The 26,429-nt window shown below is 43.2% G+C and overlaps 1 long non-coding RNA gene across 2 annotated transcripts; it reads left to right on the forward strand.

The window, feature by feature from the left end:
* Positions 1–517: 517 nt before the first annotated feature.
* LOC134391101 (uncharacterized) lies at positions 518–26,429 on the forward strand. Of its 2 annotated transcripts, none has more exons than XR_010024913.1 (4): positions 518–624; positions 4,560–4,717; positions 20,562–20,632; positions 26,036–26,429. It is a non-coding gene; the product is annotated as an uncharacterized LOC134391101 (long non-coding RNA). The 2 variants fall into 2 exon arrangements; XR_010024914.1 differs by lacking the exons at positions 20,562–20,632; positions 26,036–26,429 and adding exons at positions 8,662–8,756; positions 10,982–11,342.

The following is a 26,429-nucleotide window of genomic DNA, read 5'->3' on the forward strand; positions in this document are numbered from 1 at the left end:
GTCAGAAAATATAGGTCACTATGGCTTATAAGCAATTTGCCTTGAAATTAGAAATTGATGAAATGCTTAAAAGGGAAGACGGTGTATTTCAAAACAGAGGCAATGGGAAGCAATTTTCTCTTTTTTGTGCAATGTCCTATGAACCCATGGCTCTCACAGGCCCGGGATATTGCTGCAGTTGGCATCCCAGAGTGTGGTGAACAGCACAGGACTAATGCCTGAGTCACTCTGAGGGAGCGACTTTACCTGTGGGTGCCTCAATCATCTTCTCTGTAAAGTGAGAAGAATTGTATTGCCTGTTACTCAACTTACAGGGGTTCACTTTAAAAAAAATAAATAACTGAAAATTATTTTGAGTTACTCTGAAAAGAGGTTGGTATAAATTTGAAGTGTCACTATTGCTGAGTGTGAGGCAATCCTTCCCACCCCATCATGTCCCAGGGCTACAATGTGAGCTGAGTGACAGGCTATTTTTAAATCTCCATCTCTGGAAGCATATGGTCCTGCACAGTGCCAAAAAGAGAAAAAGGACTTGCTTCTGTTTGTTTGCTAGTTTCTTTTGATCTGAGGGAACATTTTCTATGATCCTGTTAAGGATTGTCCTTTTTACCCTAAACTTTTAAGGTAAGTGCTAAAGATTTTCTACAGCATAGTCTGAAACAGACCATGGCAATATAACTTGCTTAGACGATGATAAAAGGCCCTCGTAGGGCAATGGTGTATTTTTACAGATTTTCTGCTATGTATCCTCCATATCGATTAAGACATTTCAAAAATACTAGAATGATCCATTTTTTAATGATTCTTAGTCTACTTTTGTGGTAGTTTTGTTTGCTCAGTGGTAGCATTTTTAGATATAACTTTTTGCAAATATTGGAATATTTTATTTCATAAAATCAAACAGGTTCCTTTGCTTCAATGTTACACACACACACACACACACACACACACACACACATAAAAGTTGTTTCAGGGTTTTCCTGGTTGTTTACTATTAATTATTATTTCTTTTGGGTTTTTGGTCTTATTAATATCAACTGCTATTGACTGAAGCCCTTTCCTGCTCCAAATATAAAGTACATCTATTATAAATTCATTTTTGCTTCCTCCTTCAACTGACCTGACTTCACTCCCTTGCCTTGCTATTTGGCAGGATTATTCCAAATCTTGTCAAACTTCCCACTCGTTGGATTTAATTTCTGACATCAAATCCCTGGAAAGATATCTAACTGATCAGTTGGAAAAGGAAAGAGGTGAACACACCTATTTCACAGATTTCATGGGATCTGACTTTTGTGCAAGAACGAAAACATTCCCCACTTAAAGTAAATAAGGATCCCACAAGCCTTGCCTTTCCTTTTTCTTCTTTCTTTCTTTCTTTCTTTTTTTTTTTTTTTTTCCTGTAAGGCCCAGGAACCAACTCTCTTGACTTTGGGTCATGTGATAAGCAAGAACAGAATTGATGAGTTTTTATGGCAATTACTCAATGTCAAAGGTTAATTTATAAATGAGGGCGGTAAGGAAAAATCAAAAGGCAGGGCTGCATCTTCACCTAAATGGTGGAATCAAGAACATATAAGAGGAGTTTGAAGTGGTCTGTGTGAGGGTACTTCAAAAAGTTCATGGAAAAATAGAACCGAAAGAGTATACTGGTCTTTCCATGAATTTTTTGAAGTACCCTCATATGACCCTGGGGACAAATAAGACAGCCAGTCATGATAATTCACAAAAGCTCAAAATAAAAAGTTGTGAAGCTACAGACACATCCAACATTGGGAAGGTCTTCCTCAAGAGGTTGGGAACTCCCTTCATTAGAGAGGTTCAAGAAGAGGATGATCACTTCTGTCGGGGATGTTGCAGCAGAACTCCTTAAATTTGCTACACATGAGGCCAGGTGACCCTTACGGTCCTGTCCAGTTCCGATAATCTCTGATTCTATGGATCAGCCAGCAACTTCACATCCTTTTTGACAGATAGACAAATAGACACTGTGAGACCAAATTGGGTTTTCAAGAATCTGCCAATGTACATATAAAGAGGTTCCCTACTTTTCTGCCTCCCCTTGCCCACTTTAACTCAAAGTCCAAAGTTTAGTCAAAAGAGAGGATGAAGGGTTGATAATATGGCTTATCCTCCCCTGCAAACAGAACTATCTTTCACTTCCATTCCAATTGGTCTGGTCCCAAACCATGTCATTTCCAGCCTGGACTCCAGCGATGGCCCTCTTTCCTCCTATCTCTCTCCACATGTCCCTCCTTTGCATAACAGTCCTCCCAAATCATCCTTTTGTCATCATCTCTCACTCGTCTGAAAGCTGCTCTGTCTCTCCCTTACATACTACTGTCCTCAAATTTTCAAATCCATAAGTCCAGCCTGACTAGGAGTTCTAACTCCGAGTAGATTGATCTACCCAAAGTCTGCTGAGAAAACCCTCCACCAGTTGACTTAGTTGGGCTGCACCTATAAAGACCTTCTCCATCTTCTCTGTCCACCTGGCTCAATCCTCACCTCCTGCAGGAGGCATTCCCAACTTCTCTACTCCATTAATGATCTCCCCTTTTTCTGCACTTGTAGAGGGCTCAGAATATTCATCATCATTTGAGTAGTAAGTATTTCACTTGAGGTGTTATATACCTGTTTCATTTGGGTGTGTCTTGGTTTTCCAATACTGGGTTGTAAGTTCTTGAAGGGTAGGGACCATCTCTTGCATTTCTTTTGAAACTTCTTGGCACTTAGAACACTGTTGGGCCCAGAAGACTAGCAACAATCTTTCACACTCATGGCAGGCTTTAGAGTTTACAAAACACTTCCACATGCCATTCATTTAATGCTCCCAGCGACTCGGTGAGGTCTGCAAGGCGGATAATGAATAGTATCTTATGGATGAGGAAATGAGGTTCAAAGAGCCTGTTATACAATTCAAGTGTAACAGGTTTTCTAGTCCAATGCTCTCCCAATAAAAACTTTTAAATGAGTAAATAAAAGGACAAATCTTACAGTTTGAAAATTTGTGGGTAGCCGCCAAAGGGAAGTGGCCACATATTTGGCAACTGCCCTATGATGTTGATGTAGGTTGACCTCCAATACAGACCAAAGAATTATTTTTGTATGGATGGACTCAGTTTGACTGACAAGTGGTCCATATCTCTTTGACTCTTGCCATGTTCTGCTAATAAGAAGAGATTCCAGTGAGAACCAGGAGAGTTTGGGATGTGTTTGTATGGGAGTCTAGATGGAGCTCAGCAACCTCAGACATTGCTCTGGGCCTACCCTTCTTGAGGTGTCTAGAAATCTGTGACCAAGGCATACAAAAAGGATAGTGTGCCTGGAGGTGGCCTTAGGTACCAATTGGTCCTCAGTGTGCTCACTTCTTTAAACTACTAAATTCACCCAATCACATTGAAGTCAATTTTAAGGCTGAAATTATGTTTCTGTTCCTCTAGAAATTACCTCTGAATTTTCTAGTAAAAACGTCTGCCAGCTTTGTTCAGCCAAGTTCCTTTTCCCCCTCTTTTCTTTGACAATGAAAGCAGTTTTGGTGCCAACACTCAGATCTGGCAGGTGTTTGATGACACATGTTCTGTGATAAATGTTTCTTACATAAGTTCATTCAAGCTAGCTACCATAGCTTTTGAGGCATCATTGCTACTTATCATAAAACTGTCCTTGAAAACAAGAAGACCAAGATATTCTACAAAGTTCTATTTTTTCTTTCTTCTTTTAAGTTCTCTGCATTCTCTCAATGTCTGGTGTAAGGAAATCAGAAGATGGTGCTTGAGTCCTGACTCTGCCACAAGCTGGCTGTGTGGCCCTGGGGATGCTACTCCTCTACTCTGAGCCTTAGGTTGCTCATTTGTAAAATGAGGAGGTGGGAGCTGTGATTGCCAGGGTCTCTCTAAGTTCTGACATGTCATGATGAGAGGACAAACTGGTGAGATAAAAAAGCAATTTTAGTCAAGCAGACACACATGCTTGCCTTTCCTCACCCAGAATGTGCTTTACATAACTGAAGTTGCTTCCCTTTTTACTGGCTCACCCTCCAGTCAGGAGTGAGGGAGCAGCCTCACCCACACCGCATGGAGAGGGCTAACGGGCAGGTGGGCATGTGGGGTGAGGCGCGCTGAGCAAGGCTACGCCCGTGCGTGGGAGAGGTCCAGACACCACTGGTTACTTTGACTTCATCACACTTCTTATTTCTGTGATTATCTTCTGTTAGAATGAAAGGAGCTTCAAAGTATTTTAAGTCTGAAAACCTACAGTAGAACTATAAGAAACTTCTATTCCCATGATTGATCTAGATAAGGCATTCAGAAACTGTAATTTTGCAAATTATTTTTTGAGAAAAAAAAAATCAGGAAAAAATTTGCATATCAAGAATTAAAAAGTTATCACCTTGACATTCTTTCCCCGCCAAACTTTCAACTAGCCCATGTGGAACTATACAGCAGGTCTTTTCATGCATTAAAGTTTGTACCAAAAAAAGCTCACAACACAGTATATCATTTGATCTCCAAAACAGCCCTCTGAAAGAAAGCATTGTCTTTGTCTCCATTTTACAGGTGAGAAAACTGAGGTGTTAACAGGCCTAGCAACTTGCCAGGATATTCAAATCATAGGTGGCCAAGTTGAGAGTTAGCCCAGATCCCTGGCCCCCTGGTGCAGACCACTCTCTGCTGCTGTGCCCCACAGGGAGATCTCCTGGGCCTCAGGTGGAGAGGTGAGTAATCATCTACCAGCCTGGACCAGGGGTTACATCTTCACTCTGTAAAGGACTAATGTAGAATCACAGACTATCAGAGCAGCAATGTTCCCTTGATATCAACTTTCTCCTCAGTACCTCTCTGGTACTCTGGGGTAAGTTGGTAGCAAAATCAGCACTGAAATCCCTTAACTCCAGGCTTATACTCTTCAAAAGTCTTGGTATTAAAAAATCAAAGTGACTCAGCAGGTTAATCACTATATAGAGTACCGGGACTTGTTTTTTCAAGCCACTTCATAATCCTGTTGGCCAGGGTTGGCCAGGTTAACTTTTGCCTCAGTTTCGGCAATGATGTCCATTAGCCAACCTCGCCAATATATTATAGAGGGACTGAGGCAGAAAGAAATGTGCCTGCCCATGAGTCATTCATTCTTGACCTTAGGCATGTTTTGAAAATGTGTTGTGAAATGCTTACCAATCAATAATTCCATCACCGGGTAGCAGCAAGGCTGGGGTTGTGCAAGAGGGGAAGCAGGGCATTAATGCTGTGTCATTCATGAGCCTCCAAATACCTGCTGCAGGCCCCCATAAAAGTTTTTAAAGGAAACAAAGAGAGAACGAAGAGGGAGTGAAAGTAGACTCCTCCTCTTCACTGGATCATAAAGTGGGGCTAGCAGGTAAGTGTGGACACTCCAAGCTCGCATGTCTGTCCTTTTCTGTCACGGGCTAAGTCGGATGCTAGGCTCCAGACTGCTGCTAGGCAACTCGTCTCTGAACCTCAGACAGTAGACTGGCTTCCAGGCACTGCAAGTGTCCCAGGTGAGAGCAGCAGCTGGTATGGGGGAAGGAGCACAGAACAAGGAGGGTGAAGACCTTGTTCAAACCCCTGTCACCTGCCAGTCCTATGACCCCAGGGATAGTCACATCACCTGTCAGATCTCCAAGCCCTTTCTTTCTACCAGGGGAAGACGGTATCTGTCCATAGACACAAAAAGCTCAGAAGTGATCAGGTATGTGCGAACACTTTGCAAACTATACAAATGCAAGGGACTATCAGTAGAAACACATCAATCTGATTTTGCCAGCTCAGATGGAAAGAGTCTCCCATCTGAGGAAATGGCACTGGGGTATGACTTGTGGTTAGAGGCAAAATCAACACCAAAGATGGTGCCATGCAGGTGACAAAGAACTTTTGAATGTGTGTCAGTCACTATTATCTATAAGCAGTGATGTGCTGGTAAATGTTTAACTAATGGTTCTGTGGAGGTGAAAAAGCCTAATTTCTGTGGTGTAAATTCTTGTACCATGGTTGATTGATTTCAAGCTGTCAATGTCACATCGATAACCATAGATGAGGAAAAGATGCCCACATCTGGCTCTCCCATGTAGGTGCAAGCCAGGTCCAGCTCCAGTGCACCACTGGGAACTTTTCTAAGGCTTAGGTTGGTCTACAGAAAACTGGAAGCCTTCTTGATACATGGGACTCAAGTTTTAACATAAAGCCACAGTCTACTTCTCTAATAATTCAGAAATGGGAATTCTTATTTTTATTTAAATTTGTACTTGGCATTTTTATAGAAAATCATAATTGCAAATTTCTTTATGGTTATTATTGAGGCCGAAGATACATTTCTGTTATCCCTAAGTAACGTTCCTCAACTTTTAAATCTGACAACCTAAGAGAAAGGCATGCAAGGTGGAATGGAACACAGCATGGGAATGGAGTCAGAAAATCTGGGATAAAAGGTTAGCAATCCCATTTGCGTGACCTTGTGCAAGTCACCCCCCTTCTCTGAGTCTCAGTTTCTACATCTATAAAATGGGAACAGCCCTGGCTTTGCCTGCCTCCCAGGGCTATTGTGAGGCCCAAGAAATAATGCAGTGCAAGAGTTTTGAGGACAACACAATCCTATTTGGTTTTGAATGATTAATATTATTTACTTTGAGAGTTGGATACTAGACATTGTTATTCATAATAATTATCAGCCTGTGCTGCACTAGCCACACCCTGCAGGGAAACTTGTATACTCTATCTGGAGCAGGAGCTGCTGAGGTGTCCCTGCTAAGTACAGCTGCACTCAGGTGGGACCTAAGTGACACTAAGGGAATCGCTGGGCCTGTGGGGGAACTCGATTTTACTGAGCCTAAGGGTATGGGAAACTGCTTTTGCCCACAAACCTTCACACCAAATGACCCATGGAGGTTCAAAACAAGATCAAGCACAAGCTCCCTCAATCTAGAGCTGTAACTTTGCCAGCAAGGAACTCGGCAATGGAATCTGCACAACAAATTTCCCCAACCAACTTGGAGACTATCTCTGAAGCTGGGGTCTGTTGGGGGGACCTGAGGAATCTGCATTTTAAACACATGCCCCAATTAATTCAATTACAAGTAGAGCTTGACAAAACAAAAGAAAGAAAGAAAGAAAGAAAGAAAGAAAGAAAGAAAGAAAGAAAGAAAGAAAGAAAGAAAGAAAGAAAGAAAGAAAGAAAGAAAGAAAGAAAGAAAGAAAAACAGTTCTGTATGATGTGAAACTTGATGGAGTAGAACCAGGAATGGATTCTCTATTGATTCTATGCCAGGTACTTGAGAGAGAGCTATACTTCCTGAGGGAAATCCTGGCTGTGCAGGGAGACACCCTCCTAAGCAACCTTCTGGTTGGACTTTTTCCTTCCCTTAATAGAATATTATTGCCCCTACCCATCCACCTATGCACAGGAGGGCCACGATACACAGCTGTGCCTGGATCAGGCAAATGAAGGCCTCTGGATCAGCATCAACATGCACTGTCTGCCACCAGCTCCGACCAAAGGCCAGCACAGAGAGATGACTTCAGAATGGTTCATCCAAAGCACTGTCTATCCACCCATTCCTTCAGATATGCTAAAGGAAAAGTTATCTTGATGGACACAACACCTATTGTTCCTGTACCACTAGTCAACATATCCTAAACCCATGTAAAACAGTGTTCTACCTTTTTGCTCCATGTAAAACAGTGTTCTACCTTTTCATCCACCCATTTAATAAATACTTACCAGGCTCCAATTATGTCAGGCACATGTTTAGAGTTGGAAATCTAGGATGATTTCTGTCTTTAAGGAGTTAACAGTCTTGGAGGATTCATAAACTAAGCAAACAGACAGTGCACCATGTGGTAGGTTTGATTGAGATATACACAAGTATTGGGGCATACAGAGGAGTGAGAACCTGACTGTGGTGACTGTTGGAAAGTGAACAGGAAAGCTTCCCAGAATAGAAGGACACAAGGTTTACAAAGGAGAAGAGATTTCTAGGCTGAAGGAATAGCCTGTGCCAAGCATGAGGCTGTGAGCAGTGATATGCACTGAGGGAACAGTAGCCAGTGTCATTTGTAAGGGGTGTGGCAGCAGATGAGTCTGGAAACTAAACCAGTGAAAGTCCTCACCTGCCAGGCATGAGTTAAGATTTCACCTTGAAGGTAATGGGCAGCATTTAGAAGATTTTCAGAAAGATTGTCTGCATTTTTTATAGATGAGTTTCTAGAGAGGCAGAGTGGACAACAGATTGAAAAAACAAGACGGTAAGAAGCTAGTGCAATAGTTTAGGAGAGAGATGACAAGGTCCTGAATTAAAGCAGTGTGATGGGGGTGGAAAGGAGAGAAAGGATTTATTTCAAAGAAATAGAGGAGGTAGAATCTCTAGGATTGATTGGGTGTGGGCTGGAGATTGGGCAGAGCCATCTAAACAATCTGAGATTTTCTGTCAAGGGCAGCTTATGTATGTGATGCATTAACCAAGACAATGAACACAGTGGGATAAAACAATCTCAGAAAGAAGTTAACTCTGGAATACCCAGGTGAAGAAATCTAGTCAGTAGTTAACATGAGCCTGGAGTTCAAAAACAGGGAACAACATGGAAATATAAAAACGTCCCTGCATTCTGCGTAAAACTCTTGCTGAAGACATATTCATTACTCTTGCAGGTTACTCAGTGACAAATTCCTTTTCAAAATTAATACCAGAAAAAAAGTCTCCCCCAAAATCAGAACACTCTCTTCAATCAGAAAAAGAAAATTATGTAAGTCATCATGTTTACTTTTTTCACTCTGCCTGCCAGGAAACTCAGTTATATTTCACGTTCAATTGCCATAACTATACTAAGCCTTATAACAACACATTTGCTTTTCTTGCCATTTTTATGACTTTAATTTCTGATTTACAATTTAACATCCTCTGTGTATGTCCCGTATTGTCAGCTGACTTTATATCTTCTATCTGAAAAAAAAAGAAAAGAAAAAAAAAGGTATGTATGTTTTCATTTGATGTTATTAAGGTTGGGCCCTATCCACTTCAAACATTTTTTAGGTTGCTAAGAAGAAGTTTTTCTTTATAATATGTGAGAGTAACTAATTTTCCTCAAGTACAAGACAGAAAATAAAAATTCCCTCTTCGGAAAGGAAATAGATCCTCATGGACCAGTTAGAGCCAAGGAGTCCAGAAACTTATAGATGGTAATAGAAAGCTAGAGCCATGGACTGAGAAGGGATGAGGAACAAAACCTGAGCAGATGAGATCCAGCCCAGCCCCTATCCTTCTTCTCAGTCAAGCAGAACGCTTTGCTCCCAAGATGAGGCAGGATACGAAAAATAGCATCACAGAAGATTTGGGTAAATTCCTTTCAGGTTATTAAGGAATACCCTTAACTTTGGAGGAAAAAAAGAATGTCATAATCATAGCAATTTGTATCATTTTAAAATGCCCGTACATTCATTACCTATCTTAGTCCTCTTCAGTGTTCTGACTGGTAGGTTAGGACAGGGACTGTGGTTATTCACACTTTATAGATATGCATATTCTTGCATAATGTTTCTTGGGGCCACTCTTAGGAAAAGAATACTAGGCTGGGCTCACTTAGCTCCACTAAGACTATTCACAGTTATGAAAGTAAAATAACAAGAGTGAAATGATGCTCCCTGATTTTCACCCAGCACTTTCACAGTCTAGAGCACTGTCACTCCATGATAATACGTGACCCTCACAGCCATCCTCTGAGGCAAGCTGAGGAGGATTTATTACCCCCATTTCATAGATGCAGAAACTGAATCTCAGAGAGCTACACTACTAAGTTGTGCTTCCTCTTCGCTGTCTTTGTAGACTTCAAAGGGGGAACACTAAGACCCTGTGCTCCTGAGAGGTTCCCCCACAGTGCCCTGCAGCTTGTCATCCTCTCAAGCTTTCAGAAGGAGGCCCTACTTCAGGCTTCAACAACTCGTTTACTGGCATAGTAAGATGCTAATGATAGAAACCACCAAATGGACAGTTTTAACTAATCTGACTTCCCCTTCACTAAAGAATGCAGCCACTTTGTCTGACATAATCAGTAGTGGGTTAGGACCCCTTCTTTCCTTCTGATAGAATTCACCTGCCTCTGGTTTCATCAGACAAGAGGTTCGAGAACATCCAGTCAATAAAGCAGCAATCTAAACAATTTTCAAAGGAGTCAATGAAATTCAAAACACAGAATCGATGGGTCTCATCGGGCCAGTCGCAGAAGATCTTAGCCATGTGAACTCACAAAAGTCACTTCACTTCTCTGAGTCTTAGTTCCATCTGCGAAAAGTGTCAATAATAACCCCTGTCCTGCCTCACCTGGCCAGCTGGTTATGAAGTTCTCAGAGCCTAGATGGAGGTTTATCAGCACCTTGTAAATATATTCTCAGAATGCGAGGGACACTCAAGCCTATCTGTGAAGGAAATTCCAAACCTGTAACTCAAGAGGCAGAAAGGTAGCATAGAAAAAGCCTGGGTCTCAGGGGACAGGCACTACTTGGTGTGGCACATGCCGCAAGGCCTGCATAGTGGCAAGAAAAGAGATGCTGGGGTGGCATACACAGCTACACAATGACCCCTCCACATACATCCAGGCTGACAAAAGTCAACAGAAAGTACAGTCAGAAACTCCTTTCAAAGAATCAATTAGTTCAACAATTTTATTCCCCAGGGAAGATAAAATTTACACACTTCCTGTAATCAATCAATCCCACAAACCTCTTGAAACTTCAGTCAGATAATTTGCAAACTGCTAAGTAATACACATTTTTTTAAAGGTGATAGACTAGAGGTGGGAAGGAAACACTAGGCTCTTTAGTACATGTAAATGAAGACATCTTCTTGGTCTTTAAAGAGTTATGATGAACTCTGTTTTCCACTAGGAGACTAAAATTTTAAACTCATAGACAGCAGAGTCAGAAAACCTCTTAGAGGTCATTTTTCTAATTTATCCTCCCCCCACCCATTTTACAGAAAAGAAAACAAAAAGTCAGAGAGACATGAACTGCTTCCAGTTACACCGCAAGGTAGAATCAGATCAAATCGTGAGCTGCGTCCCTCATCGCATTTAAGTCAGCACACATTTGCTGAGCATCTACCAAATCCTTGCTGGGGAAACAAAGATGAAGAAGCCACAGAATCCATCTTCAAGGAATTCAGAGTCCATTGCAGGAGACAGAGACATAAGCAGTTGATTCCGGCAGAGTGGGATGTACTATATGAGGGTACTTCAAAAAGTTTGTGTGGGGAAAAGTTCATGGAAAAATTGAATTAAAAGATAATATGAATCTTTCCGTGAACTTTTTGAAGACCCTTTGTATTGATGATATAAAGAGCTATGGGAGTACACAGAATTCAGAGTGCTTAATTCTGCCTGGGATTACCAGTGAAGGCTCCACCCAGAAGTGGGCATTTGAGTGTACTGAGCAGAGAGAGTAGAAGAGCATTCCAGGCAGAGGGAACAGAGTGAGCTAAAGCAAGGGGGTGGTGGAAGAGTACAGCATGTGTGGAGAGCCCCACACAAATACCATGAAACATCTGGAGGGTTTATAGAAAATGCCCGGAACGATCTCAGAGGATGTCAATAGGTTTCAGCTGCCATCTCACCTCATTTGGCACGCTCCCTGGGCTGTGGCCTGTGTCCACCTAATGGGCCGGTACAACACCCAGCCAGGCGCCAATGCATAGTGGGGCTTTACGAATTCCCTTTGAAGATGAGAGGATTGTGAGGGGGAAAAGAATTTTCTACTCAGTGAGTCAACTGAAACAGAAGGTGTGTCCTGGCTCCTGAGGTCCAGCGCTCTGGGTGGTCAACCAGACAGCTGAGGTCACCTCCCCTGGGGCCACAAGGTTCCACTTGGGAGCATCAAGTCTTTTTTTCAGCAAGCCATTCCTAAGCCACAACACTTCTGGCTCACCCCTTGCCTTTGTAGTTTTATCAACATAATTGATCCCAGAGCTGGGTGTCTGCCATACCCATTGGTTTCCTAGGAAGTAGTGGTAAATTCGGGCCTCCCTGGAGCAAAAGCACAGCCTCAGCCTCCTGGGGACAGAATGGAGGGACCAAGGAAGAGGCAGACATAAATAGTCCTGTGTTACTGTAGTCAGTCTTTTGGGTGCTCTGAGCTTCCTGTCTTAAGCTAAGATTTTCCTTCAGGGTTACCTGAGGCACCGAGTGGTAAACAAAGCTTTCAAGTGACTCTCCCCATTGCAAAGCTAAAAGCACTTCCAAGACACTGCTTTTTTCTACTCTCTCATGAGTGTGTCCCAGGCTTTCCATCATCACATAATTGTGAAGACTCTCCAAGGTGTGTGTGAGTAGGGGAGAGAACACTTGGGTATGAAACCTCTCTCAGGTTTCCTCCCACATAAGCTTGGTCTACAAAATGTCAAAACAACCAGGCAACTCATGCCAGGATTCATCGTGGTGGGGAGAAGCCAGTCACCCCTGATATTCACCATCGAGCAGCCCAAACAACCCTCAGTGACTAAGGTTTTTTCCACTTACAGCTGGTTCTTCTGCTATCACCATATGATTATATTAGTGAATGAGACCCTTGAGTAAGCAAAACAGGCCTTTCATAGACTCCTTTGTAAGAACACATTCCTTAGCCTACTACAGATGTTTAAAGTCCAGGAACATTTATTCACCTAGGCTTTCAAAACATACCTCCAAGCCATTTTTACCATGTAGTTGCTATAATCTGAAAAATCAAGTGTGTGCAGAAGCAGGTGCCAAGGGCTTGCAAGAGAATGAGAACTGGGCAATGAACAAAAAAGCAAGTCACAGATGCAGGGAATGCATTTTCAATTTATGTAACTGACTAAGCATTAGTACCCAGAATACAGAAGAAAAAAAATTCTACACATCCATAAAGACAATAAAATAGAAATAAATTGGCAGACTATATCAACATGTAAAACTCAGAAAAGGAAATGATTCTTCAATCAGAAGATGCTTAACTTCATTAATAATCAAAGAAATGCAAATTTAAAAATTAAGAGATGTCATTTCACACCATCAGATTGGCCAAAATTTTAAGTCTGACAATATGAAGTGTTTGACAATATAAAGCAACAGCTAGACACTGATTTTAGGACTGTAAATGGATATATACAAGCATTTGGGAGAGAAATTTGGCAGTATCTATTAAATTTGAGGCTAAATATACCTTATATCCCAGCAATTCCACTCTCAGTTATGCATCCAAGAGAAATTCTTGTGTAAATGCACAAAGAGCCTGTATAAGGATGTTCACTGCATCATTGTTTCTATGAGAAAAAAGTAATTTAGAAGCTCATTAGTAGGGAAAAGCTTAATAAATTGTGACACTTTCATACAAAGGGATATTATGTAGAAGTTAGAGTAAATAAACTAAAACTAATGTACCAACATTGGTACATTTAAAACAATAATATTGAATGAAAAAAGCAATTTGCAGAGTAGAATCAGTATTATATCATTCATGCAAGTTTTAGATATTGTCTTGGACACATACTTATGGAGTAAATGTGCCAAGCATGGACAGGACAGAGACTTCATCACCATCTTCAGGGTGACAGTTGTTCTGGGGAGGAAGGGAAAGGGCTGGGAAGGGAAGAACTACAAAGGGACTCAGTTGTTTTTGGATTTTTTTTGTTTCCTTTAAAAGCTAAAGCAGGTATAAGGAAATTTTAACATTCTCAAAAGTCAGGGTGTTAGGAATATGAATGTAAGAGCCAGGATAGGTCAAGTTTTGCTACAGTAACAAAAACTCTGAATCTCAGTGGCTTCTACAACAAAGATTTCTTTTTTGCTGGCACATTGTGGGTTGGCAGAGAGGCACTGCTTATTGTCACTCAGGGGCTAAGGCTGACAGAGCAGCCACCACCTCCTTACTGGTGACTGTGCCAGAAGGAAAGAGAGAGCAATTACATGCCCCTCTTTTCACAAGTCCCCTCCTTTCACAACCAAGTGGCCAGAACTAGTTACATGGCTTTACTCTGCTCAAGGGGCCAGAAAGTACAATTCTACCACATTCCCAGAAGTGGAAAGAACTGGAAATATTTAGCTAACAGCACAGAAGTTTACTGCAATGGGTGTTTGTTATAGCACTCATCCTTTTTTACATGTTTAAATTATGTTTTGTATTTTTACAAAACAGAACAAAAGCCCTGGTTTTGAAATCAGGAGGCTTGAGCTTCAGTCTGAGAAATGGAAGGTGAAAGGAGATGGTAGACAGTAGTGGACAGAGGCTGTCAACCTCATAAGTCTGTTTCCAGACCCATCATCATGATTGTCATACCCTTCTAGAGAAGTTGTCCCTTCTTCAGAAACAGACCTCCATGTGAATGACTCCAATCCAGTTGACCTTCTATGCTCATGTTTGTATCCACGGAGGCTGAGGAGCAATAGAAAGCCTGATGCAAGGAGATGTGGTGCATATAGCATGGATCATAAAGTCCAAAGACTTCACTAAATCACAGGTCTGTCACTCACACTTCCTGTCACCTTGGGTGAGTTGCCATACCTCCAGGGTCTATTTTCCTCATTGGTAAAATGGAAATAACAATAACACCTCCATCTCTGAATAGTTGTGATAAACAAATGAAGTATGTAAAGTGCTTTGTAACTGTAACGTGCTGTCCAGATGGTCACTATTATTAATGACCTAAATTTCACTGCAAGGGAAGCCTTGGACCAGATTTACATTTCTGGCCGACAATGACTCATACAACTTCCCTTACCAGAGCCACCTGGTTGACAAAATAGGCGCAGGCATCATTCTGTGGTTCAACCGCTTGAAGAATGTATTGATTTCCCCTGGTGAAAGTGACTCTGAGAGCAGGGACTAAGCATTACTGTAGATTCCTCTGGGGAGAATGAAGGGAAAGGGTACAATTCCTAGGAGCATGGCTGGATGGGGAGATGTTCTAGGCCAAGACTGAAGTTGAGGTCCCTGAGCCCCGTGGAATATTTGAGCTGGTGGAGCATAGAAGGAAGAGAACAGCTCTTCTCTTCATTTTCCAAATAAAGGAAATGAGGCCAGGAGAGGCAAAAAGGATGGCCTTTCTCAAAAGCAAAAGATGAGGAGTCAGGAGACCTGGGATTTATCCTGGGGTCTTCTATTAATTCAAGGTAATAGGGCAAGCTTCTTTCTGCCAAATGCCTCAATTTCCTCATGTGCAAAGATAGGGTATTGAACCTGACATCCATGGTTATTCCTAATGCCTGTTATCTTAAGGACATCCTGTTCTATTAAATATGAAATGCATTTCTATTAAATATGAAAAGTGAGCTCTCCTAATCCAGGTATCGACTTTGCAGGTTTGGCTCTCCCCACACAAGGCCTGAATGCCACCTATTCTCCACCTGCTGAAAGGCTGTTTCTTGCTTGTTTTCTGTTTGCCCTTGGAGCCCTTACCTAACAAATATTCTCTTGACTCTGCCCTTGCCTAACAAATATTCCTACCTGCCAGTGTTCCGTGCTCTGGGGGTGTGGCCAGAAAAACCTCTATGGGCAGGAGGGAACACAGGACATAACTCAGGAAACAGTTCACGGGCACCAGAGTCTGACCCCCAAAGTCACTCCCAAGGGATGCCCTGCATGACAATATTGCTGCTGATAACATTTCCCCAGAGATCACAGGAAGCTGTACAACCAGATGTAAGGGCAAGTCTGACCCGCTGGCTGCAGGTGCATCCTGCTCTGACAGGGGACGAACTCCACAGGAGGATCTCTCATGCCATATGTTTTAGTCCGTTTTATGTTGCTATAACAGAATACCTGAGACTGGGTAATTTATAAAGAAAGAGGTTTATTTGGCTTACGATTCTGGGACAGCTGCATCTGGCATGGGCCTCAAGCTGCTTCTACTCATGGCGGAAAAACAGCAGGCAGCTGGCAGGTACAAGCAGATCACATGGCAAAAGGAAGCAAGAGAGAGAGAAGGTACCAGGGTCTTTTTAAGAAACGAGCTCTCACGGGAACTAATAGAGCGAGAACTCACTCATTAATTCCTCCTCCCTGAGGGAGAGCATTAATCCATTCATGAGGGATCCGCCCCCATGACTCAATCAGTTTCCAACACTGCCACATTGGAGATCAAATTTCCACACGGGTTTTGGGGGGGTCAGCACATCCAAACTCCATCATTCTGCCCCTGGCCCCCCAAAACTCATGCTCCTCTCACATACAAAATGCAATCATTCCATCACAACAGTCCCAAAAGTCTTAGCTTGTTCCAGCACCAACTTAAAAGCCCAAAGTTCAAAGTCTCCTCTGAGACCAAAAGCAAAGGTCCTTCCAGCTGTGAACCTGAAAAACAAAACCAAATTTATCTACTGCCAAGAAACAATGATGGAGCACACATTGGGTATACATTCCCATTCAAAAAGGGAGGAATAGACCAGAAGAAAGGAAAAACAGGCCCCAAACAAGACCGAAACCCAGCAGGGCAGACATGTCTTAAAGCTCCAAAATAATGTTCTTTGACTCCAAGTCCTGCATCCTGGGCACAACTGGGCATCTGGGCCCCCAAAGCATCAGGCAGCCTTGTTCCTACATCTCTTCCAGGCACAGCCCAGTGGGCCACACTGGTGCCTGTGGCTTTTCCAGGCCTGCGTTGCACATTACCAGTGGCCCTGCAGTCTAGTGTCCTGGCTGCAGCCCCACTGCCTTGGCTCTACTAGACATTTCCCTGGTGGGAGCTCTCTGTGGAGGCTCCAACCCCACTTTCCTGCTTGGCATTGCTCTAGCAGATGGCCTATGCATTGGCTCTGCCCCTGTGGCAGGTCTCTGCCTAGGCCTCCAGGCTTTTCCATACATCCTCTGGAATCTGGGTGGAGGCTGCCATGACTCCACTGCTCTCACGTCCTGCTGGCCTGCAGACTTAACACAATGTGGTTGCCGCTGAGGTTTCAGGCCTCTACTCTCCAGGGCTGCTGCACGAACCACACTTGGGGGCCACTCCAGCTGGAGCAGCTGGGATGCAGGGAGCAGGATCCCAAGAGCAGCTGTACCCTAGGTCTGTCCTCCAGGATAACTCAGTCCTTCTAGGCCTCAGGGTCTGTGATGGGTGGGGCATCCTTCCAGACTTCTGAAATGCCTGCAGGGCTTTCCTCTCATTATCTTCGCTCTTAGCATCTGGCTGCCTCATCACCAAGATAATGTCTTTAGCAACCAGTTTATCTGCTTCACCCTTGCATTGTTCTCCAGCTCTCTGCTTCTTTACCGCATGGCCAGGCTGCAAAGTTTCCAAATCTTTATGCTCTGCTTCCCTTTTAAATTCTGGCTTTACATTATGATTTTGCCACCATAACTCAGAGTAGGCTCTTAAAAGCAACCATGTAGTTTCCTTAATGCTTTGCTGTTTAGAAATTTCTTTGGCCAAATGCTCTGGTTCACAACTCTTAAGTTCCAACTTCCACAAAGTCCAAGGGCATAGACACAATGCGGCCAGGTTCCTTGCTATGGTGTAGCGAGGGTAATCTTTCGTCCAATTCCCAATAAATTCCTCACTTCTATCTGAGATCTCATCATCTGCATGGCCTTTACTGTCCACATTTCTATTAGCATTCTGCTCACCACCACATAAAAGTCTCTAAAACATTCCAAACTTTCCCTCGTTTTCTTGTCTTCTAAACTTGCACCAGCATCTAGGCTTTTTCTCTCCTGTTCCTCCAAATTCCTCCAGCCTCTCCTCAACACCTAGTTCCAAAGCCATTTCCACATTTTCATGTACTTGTTATAAGCAACACCCCACACCATATTACCTGGGGCCTTGCCCCTGAGGCTGTTACAAGCCCCTCCCCGTAGTTACTAACTCATTCAGCCAGCAATTCCCAAGAGCAAAGACTAGTGTGTCTATCCAGAATAATAACATGTGGCCATTACCTCTGCAAGGCACTTCTTAGTTTACAAAGTGCTTTCATACACATTAGCTCATTTGATTTTTATGAAGAACTGACTTGTAGCTGGGGAAAGGATTATTCTTCCATATTGTAAAACGGAAAGTTCATCTGAGACCCAGAGGTTGAAGGACTTATGGTCAGATCTTCTGATTCTAATTCCAGTTCTTTCTCCACGATATAACTAAAGTATTATCATCTTATTATAAAGTTATATTAATGATCAAGTCAGAGGGCCAGTATTTAAATAACTCCCAAATATAAAGGCACTCACTTCTGCCTTTCAATAAATGGTTTGGGTGGACAAACCATTTCTGAAACTAAAACACCATTTACATTGTGGTTTACGTTGTATTTGGTTTTTTTTTTTTATTTTTTTTTTATTTTTTTTTTTCGTGACCGGCACTCAGCCAGTGAGTGCACCGGCCATTCCTATACAGGATCCGAACCCGCAGCGGCAGCTCGGCCCGTATTTGGTTTTTAGAATCCAGGTCTTTAGTATCTTTCCTTCCCTTGCCTACTTTCATCTTCTAAATGGATTTTTATTTTGATCAGTACAGTTGGGGAAAAGAAGATGTAAAATAAATGTTCATGTGAACCTGCCTGCTGTACCAGTTACCATGTATGTGTGTGTGTCCCCAACCTCAGAATGTCTCATTAAAGGAACATGTAAAGCTGAAGGTTAGAGTAGGAACTCTTTCCCTACTGTTTAAAACCCTCAGTGATTCCCGTTGCTTAGAGGGATCCACAGACCAGCAGCATCAGCATCACCTGGGAGTATATCAGAAGAGCAGACTCTCATGCCCCACCCCAGACCTACTGCATCAGAATCTGTGTTAATAAGATCCCCAGGGGTCAATGGTAAAGTTCATTATGCACCCTGACTGCCTGAAGGCAACACTCACCAGCTCCACTTCCTCATTTCCCTTCTTGCCTTTGCTCCTACAATTATTTCTTCCCCTTGCCTGTCCCTGGAGCAAATCCTTCCCATTCTTTAAAATTTGGCTTAAAATCAACCTCCTCCAAGAAGCCAAGCCAGATCTTCCCAGCAGGGAGTGATCTTTCCTTTCTCTAAGTCCCAGTGCCACAGGCCCTGCACTTTCTATCTTGGATTTTTATGCTCATGAAGAATCTCCATCTCTAAATTATGAACTCTTCAAGGTCAAGGTCTAGGTGTGATTTATTTCTATATTTCCCAAAGTCACACAATATTTTACAAAGTCCTACCACAAACTAGTTTCTCAATACATTTGTCTATAATGTTTTTTTCTGTCTCTAATTGAGGTATCCAGAGAGATTAAGAAATTCGGATTATTATTCTCATATTTTAAGCAACCATTACCATACCAATTATGATCCAGGCTTGGAAATATTTACCTAAAATATTTATTCACTATCATCAGCATACACACAGACATCCCCTCCCCAAGCACACATGCACATAATACTTCTTTCATTACATTTGTTCATTATTGTTAGAAGAGCAATTGTTCAAAATTTATAGAAAGAAGGGGGAAGCTGACTGCTATACACATTGTAGAATCTTACCAAGAGAGAAGGAAGAGCTTGATCCTGTTATAGAATGGAACACAGTACCCAGAACTCAAAGTCTCTGTCAGGATCTGCATTTGGGATAAGAAAGCTAAGCTGGCCCTTGTTCAGTCGCTTAATGGAGAAGACTCCAAAGACAAAATGACACTGGTGTTCTTCCAATTATAGAATGATCTGATTAGAATTACAGTAAATGCATAGCTCAGTTTGCACTGTCCTGAGGTGAACCACAAACAAGCTGCTCTGACTGAAGCATCTGAGGGTACTGAACTCTGTAAGTCCATTGCCCCATCACAGTGGGGTACTCATGCAAGCACTAACTTGGAAAAGGGACAGACACAAGTTAGGACACTCCATTTCTGGGGACCCTGGAGCTCTGGGGGTCAGAGCTACAGGATTATTTTATTAATGGTTGTAAGAAAAATTCAAATAACAAGTACTCCAGACATTAAAACAATCCAGACCTTAGAGTTAATTATTCAAGTTTATTTCTAGCCTGTAAGCACTGAGCCTTGAGAGGTAGTCAATAAAGCACAAGTTTTTCTAGTCATGGGGTAGTATTTATATCCATGGCCAAATAGGTTTTCTTGCTCTGTCTGGCTATAGAAGAACAAAGCAGGAATTCTACAGAAGAATTACAGACCCATCCCTCCCCTTCTATGCAGTCCTCATACCACTTGAGGGATGGGGCCCATGAGGGTGTTGGAACCCAATCTGACTGTTGTGTTATTATTGTTTCTAATTCAACTACCAGACTGTTAAGCATTACTGCCCCAAACCCAGCCGGGGGTGAGCACTGCACTTTGAAGCCACCAAGTCAAAAGTGCTATTGGACGAAACTCTGCTCTATTGGACCATGAAATGGGTTTTCAAAGGGTCAGAGAATGACAGACGTGCAAGCCATGAGTAGCACTATCTCACCAGTGTGGTAATGTTCATAATAGAGCAAAAAGTGGCTGTTCAGTGCTGTGGAAATCTGGATTCTAGTCCCAGCTCAGACACTCATTCTTGTGCCTGATGTACTTTGGCTCCAAACTGAAGCCCCTTTGTCACCCTAGGAAGAAAAAGAGTGCTAGAAATTAAGGAAAAATGAAGGCAGCTTTCTCTTTTCAGGAGTGTCCCGTGGACCACAGTGGTGGTGTCAGTGCCCTGCATCTGTTCAAAGCCCACCTCTTCATTCAGAGGTATGTGTGTATGGAAATGAAAACCCACTCCTGTCTACTGGAGGCTGACTATTAAGTCCTAGGCTGTGTGTGTGTGTGTGTACGCACATGTTTAACAAAAGGCCCTAAGCGCTTTTCTGACTTGAACATCAACCTCAAATTGTTAGTCCTTAAGTGAATGTCTAGAGACAACTTCTATTTTGTCACTTCTTACTAGAATCAGTATTCTGAGTAGCTGTGTTCAGTCCACTCTGTAGCTGAAGACACTGAGGCAGAAAGGTCCTATTCACTGAGCAAAACTCAGAAGTGGAAGTCAGTGAAGGACCCGAGACCAGGGCTCAACAACTGTGTCCCAGGATGAGCACAAAGGCATGACCTCCACAAGTGAATTCAGAGACCCCGGCAAGATGCCGCTGGCTTCCAGACCACCCTGCAATGTTGTAATGTTATATTACTGAAAGGCTTGTTATATCATCTGTCTCCTCTTTGTTAATGCCACCTTTCTGGAACAATGTTTCCTACCCCTATCCCCATCCCTACCACCACCTCAACACATACACACACATGCACGCACACACAAACACACACACACTTAATCTAATTATTCCTATTCATTTTTCAGCTTAAATGCTATGTCTTCAAGGAAGTCCTTTCTTACCACCACCGCCTAAAAGTTTCCCCTGTTCCATGGTCTCTTACACCTTTCTTCCTTCTTAACACTATCCAAGTTTTATTCTTTTTCTAAATTTTTACTATTACTTTTAATTGACATATAATAATTGTAAATATTTATGGGGTACAGAGTTATATTTCAAGGTAATTAGCATATTCATCATCACAAAAATTTATTATTTCTTTGTGGTGAGAGCATTTGAGTGCCTCTCTTTAAGCCATTTGAAAAAATAATAAATTATTAATTGTAGATGACTAGCACAACCGTAGACCACTAGAACTTATTTCCTATCTAGCTGTAATTTTGTATCTGTTAACCAACCTTTCCCTACTACCCTCTCCCCACTATCTTTCCCAGCCTCTAATAACCACAATTCTACACTCTACATCCATAAGCTCAACTTTACTTTTTTTTTAGCTTCCACATATGAGTGAGAACATGTGATATTTATCTCTCTATGCCTGACATTTCACTTAACTTAATGTCTTCCAGGCTCATCCATGTGGCCGCAAATGACAGGATTTCATTCTTTTTCATGGCTGAGTAGTAACACTATCCAGGTTTGCAAACATCCATTGAATTGTGACCATCTGATGAGTCTGACATCCTTGATGTCCTTTTTAGTCTCCATCATACCCCCAACACCTAGCCCAGCACGTGGTATCCAGGAAGCATGCAATAAAGAGCTGATGGGTCAGCAGAAGAGCAAACAAATAGTCCATGAATTACCTTCAGTAATTCATCTCTAGTTAGTAGGGCTTCAAAAGCTTGTTTCAGCAAGCCGACAGCTATCCATCATCTGCCAACCCATCCTGCTCTCTCTATTTATACCTGAGATTCCCTGTACTTCCCCACTTCAATGAGCTTGTAGTTCCTACAGCTCTGCTTTTTCTTTCCCAAATTCTTTGTCTATCCAAAGCCTCGATCTTCAATATCAGTCTAAAAATAACTTTGAAATATCTTCCCTTAACTCTTCATAGAATATGAATTACCCCCTCCTCTGTTTCACCACAGCATCCATGCTCAGGGTCATAGCCTGCCAGGGATGAGATCCTGGGTTATTTGCCTCCCTATCCCCCTGCTCACAGATGGTGCTCAGATAATATTGAGTAAATAGGTCAAAGGACCAAAGGTGTCCATCACTAGATGCTGAGCTTCTTTAGAGAAGTAACCCTCTAGGAACTACTCTAGCATAGTGTTTTGGACATAGTAGGTGCTTAACTATGAGTTGACTTGAATGCCTTCCTCCCCGAGAGATGATGTAGGAAGGCAGAGCAATGTAGTAGAAATAGTGCGAGCTTTGAAATCCTTCAGATATACCTGCTGCGTGACCTTGGGAAAATGGCTTAACCTCACTCAGTCTCATCTTCCCCATCTGAGGACAATGCCACTGCCCTAAGACCATTGTTATAGGGAGGTTGATGAGTCTGGCATTTGCTTGGCACACAGGAGGTGCTCAGTCCACGTCAGCCCCTTTCCCCCCTTCTTTCCTGGGAGTCACAGAGACTGGCCAGCCTCACTCCTCCCTCTGCCTCCTGGGAACCAAATAGCAGGAAAGGGATTGGCGCCCAGAGTCTAGAATCCTTCCCCTTGAACCCTTTTAGCCAACAGATGGCAATGCCCATGCCCGGTGGCTCCCGCCCAAACCCTTTCCACCCTGCCACAGGGGAAGGGGACAGGAATAGTCTCAAAGGATGATTCAGCTCCAGTGACTGACTAAGGTGAGGAAGAGATGGTGGTGGTGGGAAAGAGGCAGGGGCTGGAGAGAACATGAGTGAACACTGTACCTGATGAAGGATGGCGCCAGGGTAAAGGGATTTGGCCCTGGTGGTTCCTGGCTCTGACATGGTGCAGCAGAAAGGGGCCTGCGTGCTTTCCCATGACTCCTCCACTCACCTCACAGTGACCTCCTGCCTGCCCAGGGAGGCCTTCCAGAGCATCTGCTGGGCGTCCTCTGTCTTCACTAGTCTTTCAGCCCTGGCATTAGGACACATTTGAATACGGCTCTTGATGGACTGGCTCTTAAGAAGTGCCCCATATCACTGACATCAGCCTGCATGGGCCCTAATCCTGACAGCCCCCTGATTTCCAACCTTGGCCTCTTTCCTGGGTTCCAGGCTATCTTCTCCACCCACAGCACCGCCTTGATATCTCCAAGCATGACACCTGCAGCAAGTTCAAAACCGAACACATGATGCCCCTCCTCCCACCCCCACTTGGCTCCTCTCCTGGTTGGCTGTACCACTGTCCACCCAGTCACCCGAGCTGGACTCCACAGCACCCTGGGCCCATCTCCCACTCTTACTCCTCATCACTCCAATGTCAGTATCAAGTCTGGTTTCTGAATTTCTCACATTTGTTTCCTCCTCTCTTCCCCATTGCAGCTGGCTCTGGCCAGGCCTTCATCATCACTCACTCTGGCTGTTTCTGGCATCTTCTAACTGCTCCCCCTGCCCCCATTCTCTCCCCAGTCCATTTTCCAGACTGTGCACAGAAGGATATGTTCAAAACTCATTTCTAATCTTATTATCACTCTGCTTAACATCATTCAAGTCTTTCCCAGTTTCTACAGGACAGTCCAGACTTCTTAGTCTGGTGTATGAAGCCCTTCCTGATTCAGCCCCACCTGCTGGTTTCGCCTACTGATCCCACCCACAAACTCACACACACCGGGGCACACCCTAGATTCCGGCCAACCCTCAGAGTCCTTGTACCACATCACGCTTTTCCCGCTTCCAGGTCTCTGAACGTACCACTCCTTCTCACAGGTACATACTTCCCTGTCTTTGGCAAAATTGCATATCTTTCCATGTTATCTCTGTTGCATTGCTCAGACACCCAGTGGCCCAACTACTGGCACTGTGACTTCTTGTTGATGCGTGTCTCTCTCCACTGGACTGAGAGAGCCTGGAAGGCAGGTCCATCCACAAAATACCTACTCAGGAGTGTTTGTCAAATGAAAGAAATAGCAAAGTCAGGTGTGAAGTAATAAATAAACATACGTTTGTCCTCCGGTCCTCAGTGTTTCCATCCATAAAATAGGTACCTAACAAGTCTAGAAGCCTCAGATTTTATACTGTATCATCTTTCAAGTACACAGGTCACACTCCTACATAGGCCCACTAATTAGTAGGAGATATTGCTGAGTTATTTTTTCCAAGAAAGTAGTGGGACTGTGAGTCCACCCACACTGCAAAATAGCTACTCTCAGAATTTCAGGCTAAAGTCACAAAACTACTCAAAGCCAGTTCTGTACATAGGGACCCCAAGACCCAGGACCAAGGTTACCTCAGGCCAGGAGTCTGGCCATGTTGCCCATGTATCATCCACCCACACCAGAGCTCATTTGCAGACATTCATACAAGCACTGTCACAGCACTCAGGCAGGCAGAGAAGGTGACACATCATGCAAACACAGCCACCCACACGGTCTCACCTCTCCTCAGTCACCATCTTCACAACCCGCACACCTCCCAGCACCACCCACACATGCTCAGCTGCCACCCACTCAATCATACACCCACAGGGTGTCGGGTTGTCTGTCTGCAAAGCTGAAGTTCTACACATCAGACCACAACATATTCCAGCAGGGTGACTGGAGCACCTGCATTCTGGTGGCTCTCCTCCTCTGATCTTTGTCATTGGCATACCCCTCCACTGAACAGCTTCTGCCAGTAGTCTGGCTTCAGAAGACCCAAGTTCCTCTGCCAACTTTCTCTGGGAATATTGCTTAACTTCCCTGAGCCTCAGTTGTCTCATCTATAAGATGAGACTAATGGCCCGTTACTACCTTTTTTTACATAGGGATTGTCAAGATGCATTGAACTAACCCATATGCCTGTGCCTCATAAACAGCTGCAATGTAAACATGTGGCATTCATAGAAATAATTTTGGTAGACACTAGGTTCTGTCTCTAAGGAAGAGAACCTTTTCAAATAAAAAGGAACAATTCAAAGCCAAACAGTTATTGAGTATATGTTATGTAAAAGGATTATCACCAGCCATAACTCTAACTATCCCACAGCTGTATTCGATAGTTCTAAAGTTTAATATTTATATGTCTGAAGTCAAATGTTTCATGTTTGGAGGTTTTAATATGTGTGCGTGTTACTGCATTTTACATATATGGAAATAGAAACAGTATTTGCATATGTACAGGTGTGTGTGCATGCGTGCGTGCGTGTGTGTGTTTGAGAGAAACAATACTTGCCTAGGAATCAGAAATGAAATGTAACAAAAAAAAAACTACATATCTAGATTCAAATCGTGACTAGTACTTATTAGCTTTTTGACTTGGGACAAATTTTAAATTCACTGTAACCTCAATGTCTCCATATAAAAAATAGAAATAATGAAACCTGTCACACAGGACTGCTGTGTAAATTACACGAAACCATGTACACAAAATATTGCAGTGTCTAGGACAGAAAGGGCTCAATAACTGTGACTGTCCCCATTTTGTATTTGCTGTCTCACTGATACACTGTGTGACCTGGGGCCAGTCGCTCAGCCGTTGGGGCATGCTTTCTCATCCCCAGAGTGAGAGGGATAGACTTGGTGATTCCATAGATTCCTTCCAGCCCAGGATACCACAGCATCCTATATCAAATATCTGTGTTGTGCATATACATGGATTTAAATCATGAGCACAGCCAGGAGAGGAGGCCCCTTCAGCCTGGCGTTTGCTCATTTCTAAAGCGTTTCCTTTCTCTGAACATGACAGTTGCTGGCTCTCATATTTTCATTACAGGGCCCATTGATGACCACAAAAAGGAATGTCCAGTGCAGCTGCGGGTCCACTTGAGCCCTCCAAGCAAGCACTCTCAAGCTCTCTCTGTCTGTGAGCCCTGTGCTTTCAGAGCCTGTTGTTGCAGCGATGTCTGGAATCCTCAACACCTGCACACCAGCTTCCTGGGCCTTTCCACACCCTCCCGGCCCGCTCCCTCAGTTCCATTTGCATCTGAAATGCAGCTGCTGGGGCCCTATAGAGGGGAGCCAAATGGACAGGCCCTCTCCTTGTTTGGTCTCCCTCCCCTGAGTCAAAGCGAATCTGAAGCTCCTCTGTGCGAGGCTTTTTGTTGCCTGAGCATTATGTTTAAATGAGCCTCATCTGCAGGAGAATTTTTTTTAATAAAATAAAATAA

This window comes from Cynocephalus volans, chromosome 1 (genome assembly GCF_027409185.1).
Source record: "Cynocephalus volans isolate mCynVol1 chromosome 1, mCynVol1.pri, whole genome shotgun sequence".
NCBI lineage: Eukaryota > Metazoa > Chordata > Mammalia > Dermoptera > Cynocephalidae > Cynocephalus > Cynocephalus volans.